The sequence below is a fragment of the Narcine bancroftii genome, chromosome 3 (assembly GCF_036971445.1).
Source record: "Narcine bancroftii isolate sNarBan1 chromosome 3, sNarBan1.hap1, whole genome shotgun sequence".
Taxonomy (NCBI): Eukaryota; Metazoa; Chordata; class Chondrichthyes; order Torpediniformes; family Narcinidae; genus Narcine; species Narcine bancroftii.
The window spans coordinates 53263699-53283573 of NC_091471.1; the positions used below are offsets into that span (position 1 = coordinate 53263699).

General features: G+C 42.1%; 1 protein-coding gene and 1 long non-coding RNA gene across 7 annotated transcripts in view; one reads left to right on the plus strand and one right to left on the minus strand.

The window, feature by feature from the left end:
* Window positions 1-19875, plus strand: part of LOC138756681 (AT-rich interactive domain-containing protein 3A-like) — a 612036-nt gene that overhangs the window by 129133 nt on the left and 463028 nt on the right.
* The window catches only part of LOC138757181 (uncharacterized), a 115371-nt gene that overhangs the window by 26931 nt on the left and 68565 nt on the right, over window positions 1-19875 (minus strand). The window contains exon 3 of one of the 6 annotated variants that reach the window (XR_011353402.1): window positions 3732-3913. The exons of 3 other annotated variants lie outside the window; for them this stretch is intronic. This is a non-coding gene — a long non-coding RNA (uncharacterized lncRNA). Of the gene's footprint in view, window positions 1-3731; window positions 3914-8514; window positions 9097-19875 lie in introns of those variants that run through there. 2 more of the 6 variants (XR_011353404.1, XR_011353396.1) reach the window with 2 other exon arrangements.

The following is a 19875-nucleotide window of genomic DNA, read 5'->3' on the forward strand; positions in this document are numbered from 1 at the left end:
TTCTGGTGAAGATACTTCCGTGATGCTGTTGGAGAATGCATTCTTGGATTTTATCACAGTATCAGTGAAGCACTGGCATTATTATTTCCAAACCGGATGGAGAACAAGTTGGAGTAGGATCTCCAATTTTCATGTGCCTGCCACCCTGGTTTGACCTGGTGGAAGAATTTGTTTGCTTGGGAGATGCTGTCAGGGTATCCTGAGCATGTGCCTGCAGTGCATTTTGTAAGTGTTACACACTGCACAGCAGTGATGAAGGGAGATTGAAGGAGTACGAGTCAAACGGGCTGCCATCATTTTATTTCATGAGTGGTTGGCACTACGCTTGTCCGCACACTGCGCAGCAATGATGAAGGGAATGAACGTTTAGGGAGATTGAAGGAGTATGAGTCAAACAGGCTGCTTTCATTTTATTTCATGAGAGGTTGGCACTCCGCTTGTCCACGCAAGTCACAATGTCTTTCATGCTCTTGACTTGTTACTTGTAGATGGTAAAAAGGATTTGGGTTGTAAGGTGGCAAGTTATAATTCCTGCATTATTGCATTAATTTTGCAGGTTCTACTGAATTTTTGGTCACTGGCGACCCTGAGATAATAAAAGTGGGGAACTTGTTAATTGAAATGCCACTGAATTTTAAGAAGTGGTGATTAGACTTTGTCTTTTTGGTGATGACGGTTGCCTGGCACTTTGTGGGACTTTGCCACTTAAACAGGTTATGCCTAAATATTGTCTTTGTGCTTCCACTTCGTGCACTGGGGAGTTGCAAATGGAACGGAACATTATTAAATCATCAGTAAACATGATAGAAGGAATGTCATTGTTGAAGCAGTTGAAGATGAACTTAATCCATGAACTCCTGAACTTCAGAAACATTATTTCACAAATCTGCGAATTATGTGATTGAAAATCAATTGGCCACCCATTTCCTGAAAAGCTTTTGAATCCATCACCCTGGCTTTAAAACAATAGCCCAAACAGCCTTTTGTTCTGTTATATGCCTACTCATTATTTTCCAATCTTTCCCTCTCCCTTTTTTTTTCATCTGGGCTTTCTCCCTGTTACCCTGTTTGATCAAAATTACCTCCCTTTGTTCTTTATAAAAGCATATTGTAATAATACAACTGTTGTTTTGTAACGAGATTAAAGAAACTGCTTTCCAGCTTCTGTACAGAAATGGTGTAGTCAGTGAGATAAGCTAAATTTGCATAACTATACAGTTCTAGAAGTCTCTCACTGATGTGAATAATAATGTTATTCTGAGCACGAGTACTTTGGTTGACTGCTTATTTTGTCTCTCTCTGCTTGTGTGATATTTATTGACCCTTAAAAATTGACAAGGTTTATCCACAAGATTGCTAGAGAAACTCAGCAGATCCTGCAGCATCCATAGGAGGCAAAGATATATAATATTTTGGGCCCAAACCCTTTGTCAAGGTATGAACACAAAAAACAGACAGGCCCCAGAGTAAAAAGGGGTAGGAGGGAAGAAAGAGCAGGGAAAGGAGCATGACCAATCGCCAAGAGGCCATGCGTGGGTATGGATAGAAAGGCAGGAGTAAAAAGCTGAGGATTGAATGGGGGAGGGTGTAGCTCTGTGAATGCAAAGCTGGTGGACAGGAGACAGAGGGATAGAGAAAGAGAGAGCACGAGAGGAAAAGAAACATAGGGATTGGGGAAAAGGAGAGACTGGAGGGGAGTGGCGAACAAAAACTGGAGATCAATGTTATTTGGAATATGAGGTGTTTCTCCAATTTGCAAGAGGTGTCAGTTTGGCAGTGCATGAAACCATGGACTGACATATTGGCATGGGTATGGTGTGGGAAGTTGAAATGAGTTGCTTCTGGGAGATCCCCGCTATTGCAACAGACAGAGCGAAGGTGCTCAATGAAGCAATCTCCCAGTCTGCATCTGATGTAGAGAAGGCCACTTGGAAGGACTTTTTGGTGCCCCGAATGCTGGTGAGGGAGGAGGTATGGGGGCATGTAGCATTTCTTACGGTTACCTAGGTAGGCATGAAGAGGGGTGATAGGTTGGAAGAGAGGAATGGATGAATAAGTCCCAGAGGGAGCAGTTCCTGCTGAAGGCAGGGGTGGGGGGGGGGGGCGGTAGAGGAGGAGAAGACTTGTCTGGTGGTGAGATCATGTTATAGGTGGCAGAAATTATAGAGGATGATATATAGCATATGGAGGCTGGTGGGGTGGGAAGCGAGGGCCAGAGGAAGTGAAACATGGAAGTATGCAGATGCTATGATTGTAGTAAAAACACCCCGCAACTGCTGGAGGAACTCAGCCGGTCTTGCAGCATCAATAGGAGGCAAAGATATATTACTGATGTTTCCTGCCCTTGTTGCGTCTGGGAGCAGAGGGGACCAGGGCAGATGTGCAGGAAATAGAGAATGTGTAGATGAGTGCCGAGTGCTAGTAGTAGAGGGGGAGCCATTTATTTTGAAGAAGGAGAACATCTCAGATAATCTTGCATGGAAGACCTCCTGCTGGGATCAGATGCGATGCAGACAGAGGAAATGTGAGAAATAAAATACAGCCCTTACATGGGACAGGGTGTGAAGAGGTGTCGTTGAGGTAACTGTTGAGGTTAGTGGTTTTGTGGAAAATGTCTGTCAAGAGCTTGTCTCCCGAATCGAGACTGAGATCGAAAAAGAGGAGAGAGTTGCTTGAGATGGACCAAGTGAATTTGAGGTCGGGGTGGAAGTTGGCAGCAAAATGGATAAAGTTAACAAGCTCATGATGAGTGCATGAGGTAGTACCAATGTAGTGATCAATGAAGGGTGGAACAGTTGGCACAACACTGTTACAGCGCCAGTGACCTGGTGCTGTTTGTAAGTGCTCCCTGTGTCTGCATGGGTTTCCTCTGGGTGCTCCAATTTCCTCCTACCCTTCAAAAACATACAAGGGTTGTAGGCTAATTGGATGTAATTGGACTGCAATTGGACTGCACGGGCTTATGGCCCTGTTACCGTTCTGTATGTCTAAATTTAAATTTAAAATGTTAAAATATAATTTTTTTAAACATTTAAGAAGCTGAGAGTGAGTTGGTGAGTCTTGCTGTGGAGACTTGTGGCAGAGATTGTACCAGATAGCAAACAAAAAGGCAGACAATGCTGGGTCCCAGACGGGTTCCCATGGCTACCCTTTTGATTGGGCGAAAGTTGGATGAGTTATTGAAGGTGAGAAAGTTGACTCCTTTGGATGCTGCACAACCTGCTGAGTTTCTCCAATACTTTTGTGTATTAACTATAATCAAAGCATATGCAGACATTCTTTTATTACTTGGAAAAATCCCAAGTTTGATTCCCATTGAAATCCAATGATCTCTTTCAAAGGATGCCCCAAACCTACCAAAATATTAGTAAAAATATATATCGGCAGAGTTGGCATGCATAAAAATGAATATATCAAGAGGACATGATAATTTACATCCCAGAATGAAATAGATCGGGTGATGGGGAATGATATACTGTAATTATTACCTTCCAGAAATGTATGGATTCTGGAATTATTCTTGAATGTTGGAGGGTAGAAAATGTAACGACATTATTAAAAAAAGGAACAATAATAAAATCAGTAAACTGCTGGATTCCACAATAAAGGATGTACTAACTAAATTCCTTGATAAAAATGATTGAATTGAATAGTCAATGTGGATTTGTGAATGAAAAGCCACATTTGACTAACCTCCTGAAATTCTTTGAGGATAATTAAGGGAGAATGAATGGATGTGTATCTGGTTGTTTGGCAGATATTCAACAAAATACCATAAATTTTGGCACATAAGTCGAGTTGTGAAACCCCAAATCACTCTCAAAAAATTGGGTTGACTTGTACGCTGGATATACTTTTGAGACCTTAAATTCAGGTCAAAATCCAATCTGCACTGATCTGGTGTATCTCGACCCTGAAAAACAAAAAAAAACCACCTGTGACAGATTTTCATTGAGATTTTTATTGAAAACAATAACGCAATTAGCACTGTTTAAAATCGCTATCTCTGTCTGAAAACAGCAACACATTTAGAACCCTTCAAAATCACTCTCGCTATCTCCATCTGAAGACAAGATGGCGGCAAGCACATCCATACTCTCTCTGTTTAAACAATCATCATATGGGTCCCAGTCTATATCTGATGGGGCAACTTCAGCTTCATTGTCAGTGTCCTACAATAAATCATCTTCCGTGACATCAATTACACAAGCGATACTGCACTTTTTAAATGATTTCATCACAATCTCGACTTTAACTTTGTCCCATGCCTTGAGCACAAAGTTACACCACATATCAAGTGAATAAGCACGCCTTTTCCAAACGACTTTTCTGCAATCGACATCCATGTATTCCATTCCTCGTGCACATGGTCTTTGAATGGCTTGTTCAAGCAGTCATCGAGAGGTTGCAATATAGATGTCAAACCACCTGGGATAACCGGCATGTAAGTATTATGTAGTGCTAATCTACTTTTAGTGTTCTCAGTTAAGTGGCTACGAAGCATATCCCAGACCAGCAAACTGTTCTTTGTGTAAACTGCCTGGCCACCTGTTCCTCACATTGTCTATTCCTAGTTTTGCACCATTTTAATCCATCCATCCTTTTTCATGAAAATGCACAAAAATTCCTGCAGGAAATTTTATTTTAGGTTTAATTTTGCGTTTGAAGATTACCATATATCTTAATTTTGTCCTGATGGACATTCATGATAACTCCGTGGTAAAACTGGCCCTTTCATGGCCTGTATTTCCGGTTTGCGCGGTTTTAATGCCTCTCCATTCCGCTGTTCTATTGTCTATCATGTCGTAATTCATGGGGGTTTTGTCCATGTTCCAATATTTGCTTATGCAAACTTGTGTTTGTGCTGGTTATGTATAATAAACTGGTGAAAAAGTACAACTTTTTGATCACGTTCTTTTGGTAGTTTCTATGTAATTTTTGTTTTTTGTTGTAATACCAGATTTTTTCTGGTCATGAAACAGTTACTGTAGTCTCAAAATCATTATTGAGGTCTGGATATGACTTTGCCCACTGCAGTGCAAATGTTCTTATTTTATTTCAATGACTTTGTAGCAATGTTGCTTCCATTCACCTACACATTCTGCAAATTGATTTTCCCACTCTGGCCATTGAGTGATTCCTTTTCTCAAAGATCATTGCTTTTTTGGTATTTTTCTTAAAGTCTCTTCTTTCTTCCTTCAATCTCTTATTGACTTCTCATGCACATCAAATTATCTTGTTATTGGTTTCCTTGGCCATTTCTGTCATTTTCATCTTAAAGCTTGCTTCATATTTTTGTTGTGTGTTGTATTGCATTGATGGACCCTCCAATATAGTGTTCACTTTCAGCCAATGCCCAGCAGATCAATCCGCTCGATCTATGGGGGTCCACTTATACGCCGGCATCGTGAGCTGGGGGGTCGATATACGCCGGTCAATGGGGCACCTCAGACAGCCAGAAAGTGAGGGTTAACTTGTATGGTGGATATACCGTGAAACTCTTAAAATGAAGCTGAAAAGATGGGGGGTGGGGGGGGGGGGGGGTGGTGGTTTACTTACATGCTGATCGACTTACACACTGAAATATACGGTAGATGTTGATCCAGCAAGGTAAGAGTGCATGGAATTAGGCAAATATATTGATATGAATTGAGAATTGGTTGTCAGACAGCAGAGCAAAGAATAAGGATCAATAGATTACACTTTATTTTGTTAATGTCACCTTTCCAGATTGCTCACGATACAATAATAGATTGATGGTGAGTATGGAGGAGAATGTATGGAGGCTTTTGGGGGTATAAATAAACTGAATCACTGACAAAATGTAGCAGATAGAAACTGATGTGGAAAAATTCACTTTGGCACACACAATAGAACAGTGAAATTCTGTTAAATGATGAAAGATTCACAGGAACCTTTGTGCCTTTGTGAGAAAGTTACTACCGCACAGGAGCAGGTTATTAGACCCATCAGGTTTCCATGACCATGATATCAACCTAATCCCTCTATTTTATAACTGTTACTGAAACATGGAATCTGTTCCTATCTACCATCTCTCCCAGCAGGTCATTCCAGGTACCTCCCAGTCTTTGTAGAAACCTTGCCATGCAAATTTCCTTTACCTTAAAGCTGTGTCCTCTAGTATTTTTTATTTCCAGTCTGGGAAAAGAAAAGACACCCTGACAAGATCCTTATAAATACCCCTAAGCCACCAACACACCAGACAAAACAATCCAGGTTTGCCAACCTCTCCTTATGGTTGATACACCCTAATCCAGTAAACATCCCAGTGAAACTCTTTGGCACCCCCTTCAATACTTCCACATCCACCCTGTCATATAGTGACTAGAACTGTAAGCTGCAAAATGACCTCTCAACTTTTAGACTCAATACCCCAATGATAATATATGTTTTCTTTGTCACACAGTGTTGTTATTTGTACTCACTGTGGAACAAATACTAGAGCGCATCAGATGCCCCCCAAAGTTCCTCAACATGATTATCCAACTGCACGAAAACCAACAAGGTCGGGTCAGATACAGCAATGAGCTCTCTGAACCCTTCTCCATTAACAATGGCGTGAAGCAAGGCTATGTTCTCGCACCAACCCTCTTTTCAATCTTCTTCAGCGTGATGCTGAACCAAGCCATGAAAGACCTCAACAATGAAGACGCTGTTTACATCTGGTACCGCACGGATGGCAGTCTCTTCAATCTGAGGCGCCTGCAAGCTCACACCAAGACACAAGAGAAACTTGTCCGTGAACTACTCTTTGCAGACGATGCCGCATTAGTTGCCCATTCAGAGCCAGCTCTTCAGCGCTTGACGTCCTGTTTTGCGGAAACTGCCAAAATGTTTGGCCTGGAAGTCAGCCTGAAGAAAACGGAGGTCCTCCATCAGCCAGCTCCCCACCATGACTACCAGCCCCCCCACATCTCCATCGGGCACACAAAACTCAAAACGGTCAACAAGTTTACCTATCTCGGCTGCACCATTTCATCAGATGCAAGGATCGACAACGAGATAGACAACAGACTCGCCAAGGCAAATAGCGCCTTTGGAAGACTACACAAAAGAGTCTGGAAAAACAACCAACTGAAAAATCTCACAAAGATTAGCGTATACAGAGCCGTTGTCATACCCACACTCCTGTTCGACTCCGAATCATGGGTCCTCTACCGGCATCACCTACGGCTCCTAGAACGCTTCCACCAGCGTTGTCTCCGCTCCATCCTCAAAATTCATTGGAGTGACTTCATCCCTAATATCGAAGTACTCGAGATGGCAGAGGCCGACAGCATCGAGTCCACGCTGCTGAAGATCCAGCTGAGCTGGGTGGGTCACGTCTCCAGAATGGAGGACCATCGCCTTCCCAAGATCGTGTTATATGGCGAGCTCTCCACTGGCCACTGTAACAGAGGTGCACCAAAGAAGAGGTACAAGGACTGCCTAAAGAAATCTCTTGGTGCCTGCCACATTGACCACCGCCAGTGGGCTGATATCGCCTCAAACCGTGCCTCACAGTACGGCGGGCAGCAACCTCCTTTGAAGAAGACCGCAGAGCCCACCTCACTGACAAAAGACAAAGGAGGAAAAACCCAACACCCAACCCCAACCAACCAATTTTCCCCTGCAACCGCTGCAACTGTGTCTGCCTGTCCCGCATCGGACTTGTCAGCCACAATCGAGCCTGCAGCTGACGTGGACTTTTACCCCCTCCATAAATTTTCGTCCGCGAAGCCAAGCCAAAGAAAAGAAAAAAGAAAGAAAGAAAAGAAAGGAACAAATAATGGACCAAGACGATGAATTTTTAGATGTAATCTTACAGTAATAAAGGAATTAGTTGGGGGAGGGGGAAGGAGAAGCATTTCTGAGGATTAAATGTGCAAGAAGGTAGGAAATCTTTTGCCTTTGATCCAGTTCCACCTGACAGGTCCTTAGCAGTTAGGAGGTAAACGAGGAGAGAGGATACATTGCTTTTCCATGTGTTATGCATGTCTTATTTCAGATTTAATTTGATTAGAAATAGAGCATTTAGTGCATAGAACAAAGAAAATTACAGCATAGTATTGGCCCTTCTGCTCATGATGTTGTGCTGACCTGTGTAAACCTTCTTCACAGCAATCTTATCCTTATCTACCACCCATCAACCTCCATTTTTCATACATCCGAGTGCCTATCCAAGAGTTTTTAAAATGTCCCTATTGTACCAGCCTCCACCACCATCAGCTCCTGGAAATGCATTCCAGGCATCCACCACTCTGCGTAAAAAAAAAATCCAAACTTACCTCTGACATTTCCTCTAAACATTCGTCCACAAACCTTAGACAAATGTCCTCTGGTATTTGCTAATGTCGCCCCTGGAAAAAGTCGCATGATGTCCACACTAAATATATCCCTCATAATCTTATACACAGTATCTGTAGTAAGTCACCTCGTATTCTTTGCCACTCCAAAGAGAAAACTACTGTTAACTACTTATTCATTGGTGGCTCAATCCTATTCTTTTCAAGGAGCTTGGTTATTACATCATTTATTGTTGATTCTCGCACTCTCCTGCAGGTTGGTATTTTCCTGATTTTATTATTATTTTCTTCTCAAGATCCATCTGACTTGATTGAAGATGGTAGTGCAGGCAGGCATAGTGCTGCACTCAGGGATGACATCGGTTTGATAGTTGAGTCACTTTATTGGATTTATTTTGAAGGTTCTGGGCATTGCTGATATTGCCAGTGTTTCTTACCCTTCCCCAGTTGACTTTGAGAAGCTTCCTCATTGAGTGACCGCTGTTCTTCTGGTGAAAGTACTCTGACAATGTGCTGTTGGCTATGGAACTCCAGGGTTGAGATCCACCAATGAGGCAGGAACAGCTCTGTATTTCCACTCAGGTCCGTGCACAACTTGGAGGGGAACCTGTAGATGGTGGTATCATTGGGAATCTGAGCATTTGGTTAGGCTTGAGGTTGTGGATTTTCAGAGTAAATTAGACAAGCGAGATTGACTGGAAATTCGAGTCTGATGAGCTCGGAAATGTATGCAACTGTTATAGATTCAACTTGAAGTGATAGATCCATCCAGAGAAGTGGTGACAGCTGGCTGCAAAAGGGTCATGACAGAAAGTTACTAGATGCTTTATTACTCTGTTTTTTTTCCTCAATATGTGCTGTACTCCTGCCACAGTGCCAAAAAACAGTACCCAGTGTGGAGCTTGAAGTAAAACACGAAAGTCTGTAGACACCATGGTTGAAGAAAGAACACAATGCTGGAGAGACTCAACAGGTCAGAGTACTTTATATAGCAAAGATAAAGATAAATAACCAACATGATCATCTGAAATGTTTACCTTCTTCCACAAACGTGGCTTCCCCTCCACCACCATTAACTCAGCCCTTACCCATATCTCCTCCATTTACCACTCATCTGCCCTGGGCCCCTTTGCCTCCAGGCATTACAAACACAGGACTCCCCTTGTCCTTACCTAACACACCAGCCTCTGCATCCAACATATTATCCTCTGTAATTTCCACCACCTACAACATGATCCCACTACGAGATGAATCTTTCCTTCTCTGCCTTCTGTAGGATCTGCTCCCTCATGACTCCCTCCTGCTCTCATCCCTCCCCACCAATTCCCCCCTCCCCCCCCACTCCCCCCCGCACCGACACCTTTCCCTCAGGCCACAGGATCTGCCACACTTGTGGTCACATCTCCTCCGTCACCACAATTTGGAGCCCCAAACAGTCCTTCTAAGTGAAGCAACACTTCACATGTATCGGCGAGAGTGATCTACTGCATCCGATGCTCCCTTTGTGGCCTTCTCTACATCAGAGAGACTGGGTGCAGATTGGGAGATCACTTTGCTGAGCAACTTTGCTTTGTCCACAACAGTGACAGAGATCTCCCAGTAGCCAACCATTTCAATTCTGCGTCCCACTCCTTTACTCACATGTGTGTCTATGGCCCCGTACTATCCCACCAAGACCACCCGTACATTGGTGAAACAATGCTTGATTTTCCATCTGGGTACTCGCCAATCAGATGGCATTAACATTAATTTCTCTGGTTTCTGCTAACATTCTCTCCATTCTCCCTTCCCTTTTCCCTTTGTCTTCTTTCCCTCAACTCTTCAGCCCCTTCCCTCTCTATTCACCGAGCTATCCCTCCTCCCCTGCTTGCTGCTGTGCTCTACTTCCCTTATCCACCTATTATGTCCTGTGTTTAAGTTTGTGCTCCTCTCCCCACACCTCCTCCCAACATTCTGTTTGGATGCCTGCTGACATTTTTCCATACCTTGATGAAACGCACAAACCTGAAAGGTTGGTTATGTATGTTTATCTTTGTTTGACCTGCTGAGTTTCTCTAGTTTGTGTTTTTATTCCAATGTGGAGCTGAGCTGGCAAAGATCAGAAATATCCCATTTTACGTGCTAGCTGTACCAAGTTGTATGGGCAACAGTGAGGAACTTAAGAATTGGTTTCAATCTCACGACACTATAAAGGGGTCACAATGAAGTCACGATGAATACTGCTGATCGTTACCCATGATTGCTGTTGAAGGAATAAAGGAGTTGTGAGATCTCCCAATCCTCCAATCTGTGTGATCAGCGTGGGACAGTACATAAGGCTATGTATGGACAGACAGATGAGAGTGGGAGTGTGACTCAGAATTCAAATGGTTGGCTACTGGAAGGACTCTGCTGAGGCGGATGGAGTGGAGGTCCACAGAGAAGCGCTCTCCCAATTTGTGACTGATCTCTCTGATGTAGAAAATGCCGCACAGGGAGCACTGGTACAGCAAATCAGTCCTGTAGATACACAAGTGAAGTGTTGCTTCACTTGAAAAGTCTGTTTGGGGCCCTGGAGTGAGGTGAGGGAGGAAATATGGCTGCAAATTTTGCACCTCCTGTGGCCAAAGGGGAAGGTGCCGGAGGGAGCAATAGGTGGGGAGGGATGAGGTAATTATGGAGGGAATCCTATTGGAAGGCAGACGGGGGTGGGGGGGGGAATGTATCTGGTGGTGGGATCCTATAGTAAGTGCTGGAAATTCTGGAGGATAATGTGTTGGATGGGGAGGCTAGTGGGATGGTACCTATACAACACACTCTTTGGCACATCTTGTCCATGCCTACCAAGGTGTCTACCCAAGCTAGTCAGTCTGCAATGGGACCGTGTCCTTCTAACCCTTTTCTGTCCATGTAGCCATCTAAGATGTCTTTTGAACACTTTCCTTTGACAGCTTTTTCCATGCCACCCACCCCCCTTTGCATAAAAAAGTTGTAATTTGGGCTTCTGTTAAATCTTTCCATTCTCACTTTAAATCTATGATCTCTAGTTTTAGAAACCTACTCTCCTGAAGAAATGACTATGGCTGTTTACTTTATCTATGGCCCTCATGATTTTATAAACTGCCATAAGGTCCCCACCCCCACCAACCCCCCCCCACCACCCCCACCACCCTTTATGCCACAGCGACAAGAATTGCAGTTGATCCAGCCTTTCCTTTTAACTCAAGTTCATGAGTCCCAGCAGAATCCCTTATGAATCTTTTCTGCACCCCCTTACACTTTAATAATTTATTTCCCATAGCTGAGCAATTAGATACCCAAGTACTCAATACACCAAGTATGGCCTCAACATTGCCTTGTACAAATATAAGACAATGTCGCAACTCTTGGTCTTTGCAATGAAAATGCAAGTACAACTGTTCCCAGGGTACAATCGTTCTTTCTTCCACATGTTCCCCATTGCCCTCCTCTATCCTTCTCCTTCATTTTCATCCTAAGTACTGTCACTCATTCCCATTTCCAGCCTATCATCACTGTCAAATGCATACAATTATGTAAAAAAAAAGATTTTTAAAATGTGTTAATCACAGCAGCTTTTCTTTATAAGCTACTTTGTAGGATGATAAGCCAGCCTGAAACAAGCTTTCCCAACAACCTTGTGCATATTACCTTCTTTACAATGACAGAAGTAGTTCACAAAAATGGCTCTTAAGAGCTCTTGAGGATGGGCTATAAAGGGTGGCCTTGCCATTGATTCAAAATTGCTAGAAATCAATGAAATAGCACATCAATTTGTCTTTTGGAGGGTGGGTTGATTTCTCAGGCTATTGGTTGCTTATAAAAGTGATAGTCTTTGCTTTTATAGAATAAAGGTCCATACTGTCGGACTTTTCAGCCCGCAAAGTTGTGCTGACCTATATGAAGCTACTCCAGATCAATTGTTCTATAAGACTCTTAGCCAACCACATGGATGCAAGAAAAATAGAGGGTTATGGGTGTGAGGTAGGGAAGGTTTAGCTCGTTGAGTAGATTTATAGAGATCGACACAACATCATGGGCTGAAGGGACATTACTGTGCTGTGTGTTAACCCTTTCCTCCCTCACACCCCATAACACTCCATTTTTTCTTTACATATGAGAGTATTTTAAATGTCTGTATTGCCTTAATGGTAGTGTTTGTTTTGCAGCAGTATTAAAGAGGGATGTTAATAATTTCATTTTCTCATTGCTCCAATGATAAGAGTCATGGCCTTGGAAGGTTTATGATTTGATGGCTTTCTTTTTGCAAAACTACCAACCTGTGGTGTGTCAGTTACCCAGCGTGTGATGCACTAACCTTTTGAAAGCCCTTTGCACTCTTCTACTCGGTGCTTTTTTTTAATACATCAGCATTTAGCGGGTTTGTGACTGCTGAGTAGCATTGTGATCACAGCCTTTGGGCTGCTGGAATTAAACCAGTCACTGGTTTAACTCTCAATGACATCTGGCTATTGTTTGATATTCATGCAGGTCACTGGGTATGCCGAATGGTAGGGGATGGGCTCCAGCTCAGGGTCACCTGATAACTGTGTCTTTTTAAAGAAGGATGCTTTTAAGGGAAAGTTGACACCTGTTTGGACAAAGACTGGTTGGACTATAGTGGCACTTAGGGTTGATGTTCTGCAGTGTCCAGGGTAACTTGAGTACTGTGAGGACATTTTGTGTTTAAACATTAACCCTTTAATCCTTTGAAGACAACAGAATTGTTTTGATGCCACAAACAATAACAATACGAGATTTAAGAGTTTCCCATTTTCTGCAGGGTACTGCTAAGGTAAAGCCCAATCAGCCTTTGATGTCGGGTTATATATAGTGTTACAATCTCACCCTGGGGAGAACAACAGGCAAGGTGTTCCCAGCAAGTATTTTGAAGAACCTATTCCACTTGGCCTGTCTTTTTGAGGGTCTTAGACATTCAGAAGTACCTTTCTAATTTTTTTCTAATTAATAACATTCTTCCTTTCCTTCCTTCCCATTTAATTGGGTTGTCTTCTCTCTGATTATAAAAGGTTTCAAGTATAAGCTGCACACAAAACACACTGCAGTTATAAAACTGTTAGAGCCAAGAAGGAAGTCATTCAGTTCTTTTATCTCATACCAGCTCTCGTTATACAATCTCAATCCACAACCCTTTCCCAAGGACCTTGTGATATTTTTCTCCCTCCTATCAATCCAGTTCCTACTTGAAAACAATGGTTAGAATTTATTTCCAGCATAATTGGAGGTGGTGAAAACTAGAGCGTTATTTTTAGATATCATAGTTTTACCCTTCAGAACTGTGATATGTAGAAATATTTATTCTCAAAGATTTTAATTGCCACGGAAATCCAAGCTGGGGGTCCTACTTTGACTAGAAATGTAAGTGACTGGGATGCAGGAATAGGATTTGGTGGTTAGAAGGAAAAGTTATGCTCCTGGTTGCTGTGCATTGGTAAATGAATGAGCATGGATATAATCTGGTTTAGTCACTGCATTTCCCTAATCCCTTTGCCATCTCCAAATTGTTTTGCTGCTTAATTTAGTTTCAATTCAGAGCCAATGCACAGTAACGGACACTTCCAGCCCATGAGCCCTGTGCTGCCCGAAAGACCCCGTAATCATTTGGAGGGTGGGATGAAACCGGAGCACCAAAAGGAAACCCACGCAGACACAGGAAGAATGTACAAACTCCTTCAAGACAGCCTCGGATTGAAATCTGGCTCAATGGTGCTGTAATAGCGAGGCTATTATTGCTAACTATACTGGCCCTAAACAATGTTGTTTCTTAATTCTGTTCTGCCTGATGATGAAAGATGTTTCCCTCCAAGGTAAACTGTGTTGCATGCTCAATGAATAAGGGGACGTAGATTATAAAGGCAAGCTCGCTGATTGCCAGTTCACATTGGACGATTGCAGGTTGTTGGATGAGTTTACTTCCCTTTATGTTGACACCAAAAATAGATAGTCTTGTCACTTTGCACTGAGAAGAATCGCTTAAACCTCACTTAAGAGCACAACCAGACTTCACGAATTGAGAATCATTTGCTTTAGAGCTCAGTAATATCAACTTCCGGTTCTTTTGCAAGCTCTGTTCATTTGAATTATCATCACATATGTTCAATGATGAGAAATTTTCAGGTATTTTAACAGTGTAATGCTTGCAGAGTTTTGGGAACCTTTTGCTCAAAGATAATGAAGTCACTAACTGCTCTGAGAAATAGTGACTGATTTGCAGAAAATGGTAAACCAGGAATGTTGCAGCATTTAATTAATCTCAATGTTCTTGGGCTTCGTTTTACTTGAAAGTTCAGTTAATTTGCTTTAAGTTAAATGCTCAGTTTATTAAATTGATTTTTTTTAATAAGCCTGATAGGCCATCAGTCTCCAGGATCAAATTTGTGGAGAGATTGCTGATGTCTGTAAAAATAGCAAAGTTGTTATTGTAGACAATTTGAATTTCCCCAATATTGACTGAGATTGGATGGGGTGAACATTGTTAAGTTTGTCCTGAAGAACATTCTCTAGCAACACGTGGATCAGCTTTCTGGGGAGTGAAACTGGTCAAGTAGCAAAGGGGAGCATTATGGGACCACAATTTAAATATAAGTATTTTAAAATTTCGAAATTCAGCATGATAATAGGCCTTTACAGCCCACAAGCCCATGTCATCCAATTGCACCCATGTGACTAATCAATTAACCCACCTGTACATCTTACAAATGTGGAAGGACACTGGAGCACCCTTACAGTCAGTGGGAGATTTGAAGCCGGGCCACTGGCACTTAATTGCTATACTACTGCCACTAATTGTGTAAGCTAGAAGATAGTCATGGTCCACAAATTAAAATCCTAAATTGGGGCAAGGCCACTTTCATGAAGATTGGCAGGAGTTAGCAATAGTTGATTGGAAGTGGATGTTAGAGAGTAAAAACACAACTGCCAACTGTGGTTGTAGAGGACAGTTTTTCAGACAGTGGAGTGCCTCAGGAATTGATACTGGAACCATTGCTTTTTGAAATACACACAAATGATTTGGACAAGGATGTTTGTGGCAGGCTGATGAAATTAAAACATGAGCTGTGGTGGAGACTGTAAAGCATACCTGGGTTTGCAATGAGATTTGGAGCTGATGGGGAACTAGGCTAAAGGAATGGCAGATGTAGTTCAACTCGGAGAAATTCAAGATGTTATACTTGGATAAATTGAACCAGGACTGGGCTTAACGCTGTTAACAACAGTGCTCTAAAGAGTGTTGTGGAGCACAGGTAGCAAGGTTGCAAGTACATAGCTCTTAAAAGATGACAACACAAGTTAACAGAGCATATGGGATGCTTACCTTCATCAGTCGAGGTATTGAACACAATATTGTATGCAGTTTTGGTCACCTAACTATTGGAAGGAAATTATAACGTTGGAAGGAGTGCAGAAAAGTTGAGAAATTATGAGAGTCTGGCATGATTAAGCCTGATTTCCTTAGAATGTAAGAGGATAAGGAGTGATTTTATTGAGGTCGACAAAATCATGAGAGACATTGACAAGGTAAATGATGATAGTCTGTTTCCTTGCGTGACAGGATCTAAGATGAAAGAACATAACTATAGGGTGAGGTGGAGGGATTTAGAAGGGACATGATGAGAAATTGTTTCCCTGAGAGGTTGGTGGGCCTATGGAACAAGCAGCCAGACTAAGTGGTATAGGCAGATAGGTTAGCTTCATTTGAAAACACTTGTATAACTACATGGAAGGGAAGGGGTTGGTGGTGCATGGACCTAATGTACACAAATGGGACTAAAGAAATAGGGGTCATTGTTCAGCAATCAGCATGGACAAGCTGGGCCTGTGGTTCCTGTTTCTGTGCTGTAGGACCATATGGCTCAATTGTTTTTTAGTTGATGGTTTACAAAATGGATGCAGGATAATAAATAATCACTTAATGGATAAATGTATTGTGTAATGTGTGGATTAATGCATACTGATCAGAATGGTCCTAAGTTTTTCTATCTGATCCACACCAAGTTATGGGAGCTGCATTTATCATTAATTTCCTTTGGGAGAGTCTGTACTAAGGGGATGTGTTCTCCCCGGTAATATGGGATCACAATCAGCTGGAAAGAACTGATTAATTTATGGGGTACATTGTTTCACGGTGGCTGATATGTGGACCAAAAAGCAAGATGCTATCTGACAAACATGAAAATCCTAGGTATCTGTTTTATACAGGTAATAATTATGATTGTGTGAAATATCAAACAAGCAATTTTGCATCACTGGAATTTTGATGGAATTTTGCATCACTGGAATTTTGATGGAATTTTGCATCACTGGAATTTTGATGGAAATTTGCATCACTGGAATTTTGATGGAATTTTGCATCACTGGAACTCACTATTTCATCAAGAAAGAATTACAATGATGACCACTTCAGGCAAAGAGTTTTTCTATTTGTGTACTCTGATCATATAGCTCTTATAGCCCATGAGATTTCAGATTTATTGTCAGAGTACATGATATCAAATTCAACCTGAGATTCCTTTTTCCTGTGGGCGCAGCAGAATTACGACTAAATGGTAGTGCAAAATTAACTGCATGAATATGTAAACAATCAAAAGAACAGTCAACTGATAACGAATGCAAACAAACTGACTGCAATACAGGGAGGGCAAATAAAATCAATAAAGTGCACAAGTAAGCGATCTTAAATTGTGTTTGTCGTTGAGGAGTCTGATGGCGGAGGGGTAGCAGCTGTTCCTGAACCTGGTGGTGCGAGTCTTGTGGCACCTATACCTCTTTCCGGATGGCAGCAGTGAGAACAAAGCCTGTGCTGGGTGTTGAGGGTCTTTGATGATTGTTGCTGCTCTCTGATGGCAGCGTTCCCCGTAGATGTACTCAATAGCGGGGAGGATTTTCCCTGTAATGTTCTGGGCTGTGGCTTTACACTCAGGGGTGTTGGTGTTTCCATACCAGACCATGATGCAGCTAGTCAACACACCATATATCTGTAGAAGTTTGCCATGGTTGCTGATGTCATTCCAAACCTCCGCAAAATACTGAGGAAGTAGAGGTGCTGTTGTTCTTTCTTCATGATGGGATTGCTGTGTTGGGGTCCAGGAAAGATCCTCTGAGAGAGTGACTCCCAATAATCTAAATCTGCTCACTCTCTCCACTGATGATCACTGGATTGTACACCTCTGGCTTTCCTTTCCTGAAGTCAACAATCAGCTCCTTAGTTTTGGTGACATTGAATATGACGTTGCTGTTGGTGCACCATTCAGTCATGTTTTCAAACTCCATCCTGTATGCTGTATCCCCTTCCTTTATACAACCCACTACCATGGTATCATTGTAAAATTTGTAGATGGTGTTATTGTCATTCCAAGCTACATATTTCTAGGTGTAAAATGAGGAGAGCAGGAAGTTAAGAACACAGCCCATTTGTGCTCCGGTACTGATGGAGATTGTGGAGGAGAAGTTCTTACCAATCTTCACTGATAGTTGTCTAGAGGTGAGGAAATCCATGATCCAATTACACAGTGGGATGTTCCCTCCCAATTCTTGGAGTTTGCTGATAAGATTTGAGGGGATGATGGTGTTAAATACTGAACTGTAGTCGATAAAGAGCATCCTGATGTATGTATCTTTGTTGTCCAGATGTTCGAGGGCTTTGTGTAGGGCCAGTGATATGGGATCCACCGTAGACCTGTTGCCACGGTAGGTGAACTGGAATGAATCCATTTCACCGCTCAGACAGGAGCTGATATGCTTCATCACCAGCCTTTCAAAACACTTCATCATTGTTGATGTAAATGCTACTGGTCCATAGTCATTAAAGCAGGATACTGCACTCTTCTTAGGCATCGGTATAATTGATGCCTGTATGAATCAGGTGGGTACAACGCCCTGCTGGAGTGAGATATTGAAGATATCCGTGAATACCTCTGTAAGTTGATCAGCACAAATCTTTAGTACTCGGCCAAGAACTCCATCTGGGCTGGAAGCTTTCCTTGGATTCACTTTTCTAAAGGCAGCATGCATGTCATCCTCAGATACGGACAGACTGGATTTGTCATGGGATGTGGGGGTGAGGAGGGGTGGTTCTTCACTATTACTGTCATCTAATTGGGCGTAGAAGACATTGAGTTCCTCTGGGAAACCTTTGGTGTCAGCTACATTACCAGATTTGAGTTTTTAAACAAGTTATGGCAATTAGACCCTGCCACAGAATCTCCACTTTGCCCGGGATATAGCATTCTGTAAATTGCAAATTGTATTCAACCAGAAACAAATTCAGTTCAAACAGATGCAATGAAAAATCCTCCCAATCTCTCTGTATTCTCAAAAATATCAGTCCTTATACAATTAATATTTAAAAATATGTATAAGATCTGAAGAAATGCAAGGTACACAAATAAGGTGATTTTTATTTTTATGATTAGCTACCCAAAATCCATAACATAGACCCAAAAAAGGTTCAGGAAACAAAATCTTCCTTGTCTCGTGTTATGGATATCATCTCCTTTTATTTCCTGCTTGGTCAAAGTGAATGCAGAAGAGAGGAACCTTTTATTTTGCAACAACATGAGGTTTCCCTGTCATCAGTTCCCCATGCTTAGTAGGCCAGGAATGTAGATTCTAACCAGTCTCGAACTGCAGATTTCCACCCGTGAGCTGCAGACCAGTGATGACATTGTCACTAACCTGTTGCCCACTCTGCTTGTCCTAACATCTCCGCTCATCACAGCACATGGGCTTATTTTTAAGTGGTCTTTGCAATGTGGCCAACGTTGTTGAGAGTTGCTTTATTTTCCATCCTCAGTTGGGCTGTGAGGAAGATGACTAACCTTCATGAAGAGTATTCGGTAAAAGCTTGTACATCCTGTGAGACTGGAATCATGCATACAAACCAGGCAGTACTGGCAGATACATTTACCACGTATTTTCATGTTATTTTCATTTGATTACATACCTTTGAAGTAATTATCCTGATAGCACTGGAATAATTAGTAGGTTTATTGAATTCAGTTCCACCTTCTGTTATTTTGGATCCATAATCACAAGCTTTTCATTACTTAATTCAAGAATGTTCATCATAAAAGCAACCTCTTAATTATTACATTCGTCAAAATCATGTCATGATTTTCTGCAAAACATCTGTGCATGCATCAAGAAAAGTGAGCAGATAAAAATTGTTTATTTGTTAATTTTTCTTCACACGAGTTCTATTGGAGTAAATGTTACATCTTACCTCAATTTTTTGTGGGGGGGGGGTACAGTACTAATTTGTGAATTCTGTGAGGGCAAAGAGAATTGAATTTATATAATTTAATTTTGTTTAATTTAGGGATACAGGATGGTAACGAGCCCTTTCATCCACGAGCCTGCACCACCCAGTGACACCCTGTTAATCTACTAACCCCGGACGCCTTTGGAACATGGGAGGAAGCCGGAGCACCCAGAGGAAACCCATGCAGTCGAGGGGAGAATGTACAAACTCTCTACAGACAGCAGTGGATTTGAATCCGGGTTGCTGGGACTGTAATAGTGTTGCTCCAACATCAATCATGTTGCCCTTAAG